The 12,175-nt window shown below is 43.1% G+C and overlaps 1 protein-coding gene across 1 annotated transcript in view; it reads right to left on the bottom strand.

The window, feature by feature from the left end:
• LOC311040128 (uncharacterized protein) overlaps positions 1-4,629 on the bottom strand; it is a 163,598-nt gene extending 158,969 nt beyond the window's left edge. The window contains exon 1 of the mRNA XM_084050209.1: positions 4,613-4,629. The gene's annotated coding sequence lies outside the window, so the exon portion shown is untranslated. The remainder of the gene's footprint in view (positions 1-4,612) is intronic.
• Between the last annotated feature and the right edge of the window lie 7,546 nt (positions 4,630-12,175).

Here is a 12,175-nt window from a genome sequence, read left to right as displayed (position 1 = left end):
GGCATGGCATTGTCACTGCCCACCCATCCCTTCACGCACACACGCGCACACACACACACACACACACACACACACACACACACACCATGTCTCTTCTGTCCCTAGTCCAGATGGCGAGAGAGAGAGTATGAGGGTTTTTCGTCTGTCTCGTGTTCTCTCCATAGGTCTACACAGTCCTAGTGGAGTATACTAGCGACAGCCAAATGTCCTGATAAACCTTACCTACCTCACACACCTCTCTGTCTGTCTGTCTGTCTGTCTGCCTGCCCGTCTGTCATCTCTCTCTCTCTGTCTCTGAAGTCCAACTCCTCCATATGTCTCTTTTGTCTCAGCTGTCCGTTAACTGTCCAACGCCTCCCGCGGTCGTCCCCGTGTCCTTCAACACGCGGCCCCCGCGGCCCCTTAGCCCGCCATATGCCGTCTGTCTGTCTGTCTGTCCGTCTCTTTGTCTCACTGCACCCCGTGATCCCCACTGTCTCAGTTTGTCCAACGATGCCTATAGCTTGCCTTGTCCCTCCGCCCAGGGACGCAGTAAAAGTAAAAAATGTGTACACTCTGTCATTTTTAGATTTCTTTGGCTATTCAAAAATAGCAGATATACAAGCTCATAGCGCGGCACCGAGTGCCGCGCTATGAGCTTGTAGATCTGCTATTTTTGAAAAATCTTAAAAATGTGTGCAAATATTTGCTCTTTTTTTTTAAATAAGTGGACATTTGTAACTCAAATCTTTGCGACTGGGGGGTCCCTTGAACTAAATAATTGACCAATGTTCGCTTTAAAGAATTACATATTAAACTCCTCCGCCAGGTCAGGTAGAATCGGCCACCTGGTGGCGCTATAACCATAGCCCATGTGAAAGATTTGAAACATTTGAGAGGCAGAGGTTCGGAATTGGCATCCAGGGAGTGTGTGTGCGCAAAGCTTCGCTGCGATCAGGCCCAACGGTGCCGGAGATTAGCTGCATGGTTCACAGACAGAAGGACGGACAGACGGACGGACAGGGTGCAAAACATACTCTCTCGCCATGCCCTCGGCCTGGCCGGAGACAAAAGTGTGCACGCGTTTTTACGATTTTTCAAAAATAGCAGATCTAGGAGCTTGCACTCGGTGCCGCGCTGTGAGCTTGAAGATCTGCTATTTTTGAATAGCCAAAGAAATCGTAAAATGACACAAATGATGCTTTCTCGGTCTTCAAGGGTTAACAGAGAGGAAATTACTGCGCAGCCATGTAGAGTAGCAGGAGGCCATAATATATTTGAGTTTTTGTTTAATGCATAACATTTTGAGGGGGAAAAAAACGACATTTTCAGTTGACCGATCCTTTATTCTTTTAGGTTTGACCGATGAGCCACCCCTGTTGTTGTCGAGGGGGGTCTCGCTATAGACAATCATGGCTCTCGCAAACATTAGCAGCCACACTCCCCTCGTCCCCCCTCCCTCCACTGTGTGTGTCAAGATGTACAGATATGATGTTGACTGGCTGCCCACTGTTCTGTGGTTTGGCCCAAACGGAGAATGCTCATTGGCTAGATGCTAGCCCTGTGTAGTCATGGCAACTGACTCGATCCCCGTGTGTGACCTCATGAAGGCCACATGAAAGCTATGGGTTGGAGGGAGAGCGAGAGAGAGAGAGAGAGACAGAGACAGAGAGAGAGAGAGAGAGAGAGAGAGAGGAGGGGGGGAAGGAGGAGGGGTACAGGTGGTAACGTAGTTGGTATACAATGTGGACGTACTGTATGAGTGAGAGAGAGTGCAAAGACCGAACCAAGTTCAGTGTGTGGTTGTGTCTTCAGCAGTGGTGTGAAGTAACTAAGTACATTTACTCAAGTGCTTTACTTCTACTTCACTACATCTCAGAGGCAGACAAACCCTCAGTTAGTAGTTATAGTCCAGGCGTTTCGGGCCATATTTTGATGGAATCGTGCACTTTACGATAAAAGCATGAAATTTGGCACACAGTTAGAGCATGCCATAAGGAACATTTTTGGCTATAGGGCCATCGCAGATTTGTCCTGTGGTAACCATGGCAGCCATTTTCCAAAATGGCCTCCATCTGCTGTTATTTTACCAATAACTCAGGTGCTAGACCACCTAGGATCTTGATTCTGGTGACTAATCCTACATTTTCAAGTATGAGGAATACACTGGTACTATTTAGAATTGTCCTGTGGTAACTATGACAGCCATTTTTCAACATGGCCACCACCTGCTGTCATTTTACCAATAACTCAGGTGCTAGACCACCTAGGATCTTGATTCTGGTGACTAATCCTACATTTTCAAGGATGAGGAATACAGTGGTACTATTCACAACATGCTAGTAACTACCTAACTAACTACAGTACATGAGAAGGCTGATACTCGTGTCATATTACACCTAGAAGATGCTATGAAGGAAGGGTATAGCAAGGTGACAATACGCACAGTAGACACGGATGTGCTGGTCCTGGCAGTAACGTCAGCCCAACACCTCCACTTGACTGAGCTGTGGGTTGCTTTTGGAACTGGGAAAAGTTCCTTAGCTGCTACCCCAGACAAAATAGATGACTGGATGGAGCCTCTGGAGCGATTTGTGGTATTGCTCTATGACCGCACAAGCGGCCAGGCATCAGTGAATCAGGCACGGAAGCAGCTATTCACCCAGAAGGGTAGAACAATTGATGGACTCCCCCCAACATGAGCTGCACTGATTCAACATACAAAGAGGGCAGCCTACCAAGCTGGCCACTGCTGGGGACAGGTGATGGTTGCAGCCCCTGAACTCCCATCCCCAGGTGAATGGGGGTGGAAGAGGAAGGAGACAGGTGAATACAAATAATTTAATCCACTTCTTTACACTTGTAAACCCGTGATCTGACAATAAAGCTGATTCTAATTTTGACAGGAGGATGGGAAGTGCACTGGACCACACAGAAGCGAGCCTGGCCTGTCGGGAACTCCTCCGCTGTGGTTGCAAAAAGGGATGCAGTGGACAATGCAGATGTGTTAAGGCAGCACTTCAGTGTACTGCCCTTTGCTACTGTGGTGGACTGTGCAACTAACATTGTGTAGATTATCTGGCTTTATTGAATAGACCCCTTAACAGATGACGTCACACTGATAAGAACCAGTCTGCGCGGAACCAGTATGCGCGCAATGAAACCCATTCTATCAGGTCTCGCTAGGACGCGCCTCACTAGCCAACACACCAGAGGGGGTTGGGGTGTGCTGAAACCAGCGCACCCCAAAATAACAGGTTGAGAATTGATTGCGTGAAACAATCACCTGTGCGTCCAGTCTCAATGTTGGTAAACAAATAATTGGTCTATATGCCATTAGGCTATGACTCATGAGTACTCTGTCTTTGTTGTGTCTTATAGTCCATTGAAAATAATTATGCAATACTACTACTAATAAAAGAAACATTCTTGACTCTCATGTGTCAGTTTGAAAACATGTACTGTACTACACCATTACATATTTTGATGGGTTTACTATTATTTAATTAACTGAATGCCAGATATATGTAGTTAGGTAGTAGCATGTTGTAAATAGTACCACTGTATTCCTCATCCTTGAAAATGTAGGATTAGTCACCATAATGAAGATCCTAGGTGGTCTAGCACGTGAGTTATTGGTAAAATGACAGCAGGTGGCGGCCATTTTGGAAAATCGCTGCCATGGTTACCACAGGACAAATCTAAATAGTACCACTGTATTCCCCATCCTTGAAAATGTAGGATTAGTCACCAGAATCAAGATCCTAGGTGGTCTAGAACCTGAGTTATTGGTAAAATAACAGCAGGTGGTGGCCATTTTGGAAAATGGCTGCCATGGTTACCACAGGAAAAATCTGCGATGGCCCTATAGCCAAAAATGTTCCTTATGGCATGCTCTAACTGTGTGCCAAATTTCATGCTTTTATCGTAAAGTGCACGATTCCATCAAAATATGGCCCGAAACGCCTGGGCTATTAGGCTACTTTGCAGATATAAATGATTACATTATAAAACATGCATTAACCACATCAGCCCTATTTTTTGAAAATAGCAGATCTACAAGCTCACAATGTGTCGTATAGCACCGCGTTGTGAGCTTGTAGATCTGCTATTTTCAAATATTTTAGTACTTTTACTTTTGGTACTTTAAGTGCATTTTGATACCAATACTTTTGTACTTACTTTTGTAATTTTAAGTACATTTTTAATTCCGGACTTTTACTTGTAACAAAGTACTTCTACATTGCAGTATTGATACTTTTACATTTGAGTACTTTTTCCACCACTGGTGTTCAGTACAGAGTGTAACAGAGAAGATGGACAGTATTTGGCACCCTAAAGAGAACAATGCCTCCTAATTAGGGTATGAACAAGTATTTCTGACGCACACACGCACGTTTTTGTGTGTGAGAGTGTGTGTGTGTGTGTGTGTGTGTGTGTGTGTGTGTGTGTGTGTGTGTGTGTGTGTCCGTGTCTGTGTGTCCGTGTCTGTGTGCGCGTCCGTGTGCGTCCGTGTGTGTGTGTGTGTGTGTGTGTGTGTGTGTGTGTGTGTGTGTGTGTGTGTGTGTGTGTGTGTGTGTGTGTGTGTGTGTGTGTGTGTGTGTGTGTGTGCGTGCGTGCGTGCGTGTCTAACCTGCATGAGTTCGTGAGAGAGAGCTGGCTCTGCTCTGGATTGGTTAAACCATCAGTGGGAGGGCCAAAAAAATCTGGGAGAGAAGGAAAACAGAGAGAGAGAGAGAGAGACAGAGAGAGAGACAGAGAGACAGAGAGAGAGAGTACAAGGATGATTTTAGACAACATGAAAACAGTAGGGGTTCTCTTTTACACACAAAGTATGCTCATGAGCCCCACACACACACACCACACACATGCACGTCACATGGCAATAATAGAGCACAAGAGTTAAAGGGATAGTTCACCCCCAAAATGACTTGTTTTCTATAAATTAGTCACCCCATGGAGACTTGAATTCATAGAACTAATTCATAGTGACTAATTTATAGAAAACAAGTCATTTTGGGGGTGATCTATCCCATTAAGCCATTGAGGCCTGATGCATTTTTTTTTTTTTTGAAAAAAAAATATATATATATATTGTTTTCACGATTTTTCAAAAATAGCAGATCTACAAGCTGATAAGCTTGTAGATCTGCTATTTTTGAACAGCCAAAGAAATCGGTCTTAATGGGTTAAGAGAAGAGAAGCACAGTGGAATGGTACAGTAAAATCTTTAGCACAACATTATTGGAAATACTGTGTACTGTAACCAAATGGACCCTATTACTACCCAGGGGGCAAAGGGGGGTATGCTGCATTTGCTCTGCTATAAAAGGTTGGCCACCAGAAATAATATCTATGACCCCGTAGGATCACAACCTATATGGACAACCCGGTCAATTTTTTGCTGGAAATCCAATATGGCCGCCTCAATATTGGCCCCTATCAGTACCCAGGGGCAAAGGGGGGTATGCTGCATTTGCCCTGCCATAAAAGGTTGGCCACCAGAAATAATATCTATGACCCAGTAGGATCACAACCTATATGGACAACCCGATCAACTTGCTGCTGGAAATCCAATATGGCCGCCTCAATATTGGCCCCTATCAAAAAATAGCTTTGGCAATAACTTTTGAACCAGATGGGCTAGAAATAAAAACTTGGTGTCTATTTCATGGTTTCAGAGCATGAGAAACTCAATGGAATACTTATCTTTATGATTGGGTGTGTCTGGCCCTTTAATTTGCATATTTCCAAGATGGATGCCACGCGAAAATGAGTTTTACTATGACTTTTACAGTGACAGCTTACTGTTATGGCAAAAAGTCTGCTTTTTAAGCAATATGAACACATTTGGTCAGTTTGAGCTTTCATTTCTATTTTGTCAATATGGCTGCAGTCATAAATAATGTATGGTATTACATTTTCCCCCAGATTTATTGATTTATAGATCTATAGTTGTGGGGATGATTGCAAAGAAAAATCGGAGAAAAAGCCCACAATGTATCTTATGTATCATTTTAATAAACTAAATACAATATAAATATAAACATACACATGCACACTCCAAGACTTGCCAAAAACTTCAACTTTAGGGCTATACAAATTAACATAGTGGTATGCATTCAAGTAACATAACAAAATATAGACTACTTAGTGACAAATAGAGTAAAGGCGGAGTTGAGGTTGCCTACAAAAGGTTCATTTTGACCTCTATGGTGCTGTCTTGCCTGCTTCTAAAGCCAATGATACTATGGTACAATGCTATTCACTGTCACTGTTGTCATGTGTTGCACTGATCCTGCTGCATCGTGTCTCCAGTACCTGGCAACGGCATCCTAAGTAGCATGGAATTGCCTTCTTTGCACAGGAACAGAGGCATGATATTGCCTTGTTCATTGACAAAGGCAAGGCTGGCTCGGTAGATGCAAGAGGGACTGCATTGCTAGCACTGAGAGACCATCCATACTCTGTGAAAGAAGGAATATCCGGCTTGGCGATATGTGCACATTTATCTATTATGGTTGCTAGAGCAGCTCTTCTCAGGTGCAGGTCAAAGGCATTCTCTGTCGGGGGCAGCAGCTTTAAGAGGGTCGATCTATTATTGAGGAACTTGTACACTCTAAGCTTACTCAGGTCAAAATCCTCCGGGTGGTCCGCTTTGGATGTATATACAGCAATTGTGAGGTCTCGTGCCTGATTGATGACGTCATATGAGAGGGAATCAGAAGAGTTTTCACCAAACTCCTCAAGTGCAGGGAGATCCAGACGCATGCTGGCCTTGAACCATGCCTTCTTCCCAGTGAAAAAGGGATAGCTGGTGGTATCTCTGCCACTTAAACTATGGATAAAGGGCAGGGCACGACACTGTGCAAGCCCCAGTGCTGATACCATTTGATGGATAGGAAGGTATGAATTGTGTTCTCACCCACAGCTCTGGAAGGCATCTGACATGGGTTGCTGCATAGTAAAGGCACATGATGATGATGTCTGTGTCATTGGCATGGATGACAACTCTGTCAACTTTGTCATTCTGGACACTGTACAGGGTGTGGAGTATTATTCTTGTATCAGCTTCCTGTTGTGTGGATTCTAGTGCAGGGACATCTTCAATAGACCCCTCCTTGATCACCACACTCCTTGTCTCTTCTTTAAACCACCCACCCAGGTAAAGATGTGTTGGACCAAGGGCCGACTTAAGTTTCTCATTTTCACACCATTCGTCACAGAGGAAACTCAATAGGTTTGCCTTGTTAGCTGACACAGCAAAAAACTCCTGAGGATCTGGAGCTGTGTAACGCATACTGACTTCATATTCTTTGGTAGGTTTTGGTCGAGCATATCTGTGTTCTTGCTCAGCTGTCTTAAGACTAGGTCCACTGTACCGGTCACAACAGAAGTGAATGATCTCTGTGCCAGCAGGCACATCATTCAACAGCAGACGTTGGTATCGTTCAGCGATTGTTCCAAATGCTTCACCTTTCAGGAACGACCAATGGCGTATGGCATACATGGCATCAATAACTACTGCTGTTTTTCTGTCTTCTGTAGGCAGGTCAGGGATGCATGCAACTTTGGTCTCCTCTTTCAGGACCTTCACAAGGCTTGCCTTGGTACCTGTTCTCATCCTGCCATCTTCCTGGAAGAGGGAAGGGGGAAGCCACTGCACTCGTGGTTGCCTATAAAGTCAACAAGGTTGAGTTCTCCACCACTGGCTATGATTTGGGTCATGCGCAGGAGGGCAGTAATTTCATTGCTCTTGCCAGGTGCTGAGGTTTTCCCCTTAGACTTTTTAGATTTTGTGTTTTGAGTGTGGGAAGTGTTAAGCTTCATTATGCTTGTCTTCTTCTGTTCACTGGACAATGACTCACACAGTGCCTTCAGACCCAGTTCTTTCACACTCATCAAGTGGTCCTTGACTGTGGAATCAGCACACTGTCCTGTAGATATGTTGATCGTGGATGATGTGCTCACTGTAAATGGGTTAGTCTCCACTGCTGCCATGACCTTGACTACCATCGCTGCATCCCGGATTACACGACTCTGACCAGACTCATGGTGTGGGTTGGAGGAGTGGAGGTGGAGCATAGACTTGAGCTCTGCAGAGACAGCTGCAGTGAGTGGTTTTGTGTAGACCCATTTTGTCCTGGCAGCAGGGCTGAGTGTAATGCCATCCAGACTGCTTGCTTCCTTGGCATCGGCATTATAGGTCTGCTCCAGTAGCATGTCAAGAGAAACACTGTTGTGGCTGCCATCTGCTCGTCTGCCAACAAATACACCTGCCATCAGTGCTTCATGTACCTCTGAAGCTGTTTCTGGTAGTTTCTTCATCTCAGCCAAATACAGAGGTAAAGATTGCTGCCCGTACTTATAGTGGCCTGCTGCAGTGAGGTAGGGTAGCATTCTTGCTGATTCACAGAGATGTCCTGTCCAGTCACCTTCCCGATCGTACTAGATAAACCTTTGGAGAATATCTGACATCTCCAGGAAGGTTTCCCAGAGGACTGCAGTTGGTTGCCCATTCAATGATTCCTGAAAAAGCAGCAGCTGCTCTCTTAGGACTGCCATCTCTGGACTGCCATCTCTGTTGTCATAACAGTCAGCTGTCACTGTAAAAGTCATAGTAAAACTCATTTTCGCGTGGCGTCCATCTTGGAAATATGCAAATTAAAGGTCCAGACACACCCAATCATAAAGATAAGTATTCCATTGAGTTTCTCATGCTCTGAAACCATGAAATAGACACCAAGTTTTTATTTCTAGCCCATCTGGTTCAAAAGTTATTGCCAAAGCTATTTTCTGATAGGGGCCAATATTGAGGCGGCCATATTGGATTTCCAGCAGCAAGTTGACCGGGTTGTCCATATAGGTTGTGATCCTACTGGGTCATAGATATTATTTCTGGTGGCCAACCTTTTATGGCAGGGCAAATGCAGCATACCCCCCTTTGCCCCTGGGTACTGATAGTGGCCAATATTGAGGCGGCCATATTGGATTTCCAGCAAAAAATTGACCGGGTTGTCCATATAGGTTGTGATCCTACGGGGTCATAGATATTATTTCTGGTGGCCAACCTTTTATAGCAGAGCAAATGCAGCTTTCCAAAAAAAAGGGGGTTTTGCCCCCTGGGTACACTCAGAGTTTATTAATCAACAATACATCACAGCCTCAAAAGGTCGGACGAAAATCAATGACTATCAGTGGTGTAAAGTAACTATAAGTACATGTACTCAAACACTGTACTTAAGTACACTTTTGAGGTGCTTTTACTTTACTGGAGTATTCCCAATTGTCTATACTTTTACTTCTACTCCATTGCATCTCAGAGGCAAATATTGTACTTTTACTACAATTATTTGAAAACTTTAGTTACTAGTTACTTTGCAGATATAAATGATTACATTAAAAAACATTACATTAACCACTTCAGCCCTATATATACCTAAGCTATTTTCAAACATTTTAACACTTTTACTTTTGGTACTTTAAGTACAGTCGGATACCAATACTTTTGTACTTTTAAGTCAATTTTGAATTCCCGACTTTTACTTGTAACAGAGTACTTCTACATTGCAGTATTGATACTTTTACTTAAGCAAAACATTTGAGTACTTTTTTCCACCGCTGATGACTATAATAGGAGAGAAACAGACAGACAAACAGACAGACAGACAGAGAGAGAGAGAGAGAGAGAGATGGCGAGAGTATAACGGAAAAGAAATCTTAAAATGACACACAGATGCTTTCCCGGTCTTAATGGGCTAAGAACATGGCCTTGACCTCTGACCTTGAGGGACCACTAACTCCAAGACTGAGAGTTTCTCAGTCACCAGCTTAAGCCATTAAGACATGAAGCCAATTCTACAAAATGTCTTCTAAATCCCAACGGTTTTCTGAAAAACCTATGTTTCTATATCAGTGGTGCTCAAACTTTTTCATGTCAAGGACCCCCAAAATGATATGTATTTGGCCGCCGACGCCCATCTCAAAATATGTTGTTCCAGGGACCCCCAGAAGCAAAGATTTGAGTTAAAAATGTTCGCTTTAAAATAATATATATATATTCAAAATGCGCACACATTTTCACGATTTTTCAAAAATAGCAGATCTACAAGCTCATATCGCGGCACTTGGTGCCGCGCTATGAGCTTGTAGATCTGCTATTTTTGAATAGCCAAAGTGTAAAATAATGCTTTTTAGCTCAAATAAAAAAATGACACAGATGCGTCCCAGGTGTTAATGGTTTAAAAGAGATTCACTATCAACATAATGGTGCAATTAGTGTTTTGGTTCATTCTCAGATGTATTCTTGGATGAATTCATAATAATTATACCTGGAATTTATATAGCACTTTTCTAAGCACTCAAAGTAGCTTTACATTTACAAACAGCTTTATTAGGAACAGGCGTTCTTTTTAGAAATTAAAACTTTTTTTGTTATTTTTTACTACTTTTTTACTAATTACAACAAAAAACTACTACAGTGGTGTGATTTATTTTCTCCTGAATACAGACCATTACAGTAGGTATAATTTCCTCATCATCAGTAACAGTAGTAAGGTGGTTGACACTGTCTTATTATATCCAATTATTACCTATTCTAAAGTCATTCATAATTGCAGATCAAAAGATCTCCTAGTGTTCTAAAGTAATTATGTATCCACTAGTATTTGATGCAAATTTCATAAATACTTCTGTTTTACCTTTTGAGAAAAAAAAAACAGAATTATTTGATCGAGGTCTCAAATAGTGTGAAAAATTATTCTGGTTCTCGATATCAGCTCAGTCCCAATCTTGAAGTGCTCCCCCCCACCCCTCCTCGGTCGCGGCCTTGACCCCACTTTGGTTTCGTCCTTAAACTGGTCTCGGTCTGGTTACTTGAACCTCTTTTCTTTCGACTACGGCACCATTTTGCACTTTGTCTCTCTGTACGGCTCCATCCGTCACCATCCAGCATAATCCAGTCTTGCTAAGTAACCCTGGCAAGAGACAAGTCCATTTTTGGCCATTAACCCTTTAAGACCGGGGATCACATCCGTGTCATTTGGCTATAAAAAAAATTGCAGATCTACAAGCTCTTAGCGCGGCACCGAGTGCCGCGCTAAGAGCTTGTAGATCTGCAATTTTTTTAATGTCATTTTTTTTTACAAATTATTGAATACTTTTTTATACATTTTTAACTCAAATCTTTGCTTCAGGGGATTCTACAAATGTTTTTTGTTTTAAACGTATGTTGCTATATATATCAGTGGTTCTCAAACTCTTTCATGTCAAGGACCACCCAAAATGATATGAATTTGACCGCGGACCCCCATCTGAAAATATTTTGTTCCACCAAAAAATGTATATATATACATTCAAAGATTTCCACACATTTTCACTACTTTTTTTTCCTGAAAATCTATTTTTGAACAGCCAAATAAATCTAAAGCGACACGGACGCGTTCCCGGTCTTAATGGATTAATGGAGTTACTTGAAATGGGCCTACAGTACATCACTGGATGTGGAGTGGCAGTGCCAGTGTGCCAGCATGCCCCGTGGGTTAAGCAGGGGCACGCATAGGAGAATAGAGTCACCTGCAGTGAGAGGCTATGATGCACATAAACCATTTACACACACACACACACACACACACACACACACACACACACACACACACACACACTCGCTTATGCATGCATACAAATTACAAACGCACCCATGTACACAGACACAAACACACACACACGCACACGCACACGCACACACACACAAAACATGCACATAGCTAATGAAGCTGCAGACAAAGGGAAGCTCATTGATTGTGTGAAAAACAAACTGTGGGCGTGCACACGTCCAAATCAGTGAATCTCCCTCTTGGCAGGTCTCAGGCTGTCTCCCTGCCATGTCCGACCAAACAGCCATCAACCCGCTCTCTCCCCTTAGTCCACTCCAATAAACCTCCTCTTACACTGTTTATATGCGAGGCACACACAGAACACACAACGCGCACACAGTGCGTGTGCACACAGCCACATATCATGGGCGCTCTCTCTCTCGCTCACACACATGATGAATACATGCAGTGGTGGGAAAAGTACTCAAATATGTCAAGTAAAAAAAGTTAAAGTATCAATACTGCGATGTAGAAGTACTCGGTTACAAGTAAGAGTCCGGAATTCAAAATTAAAAGTACAAAAGTGTTGGTATCAAAATATA

This window comes from Gymnoscopelus microlampas, assembly GCF_963454915.1.
Source record: "Gymnoscopelus microlampas genome assembly, chromosome: 23".
In the NCBI taxonomy this organism is placed as follows: domain Eukaryota; kingdom Metazoa; phylum Chordata; class Actinopteri; order Myctophiformes; family Myctophidae; genus Gymnoscopelus; species Gymnoscopelus microlampas.
Note: the sequence above shows the minus strand (reverse complement) of the source record. Positions and strands in the feature narration are given on the sequence as shown.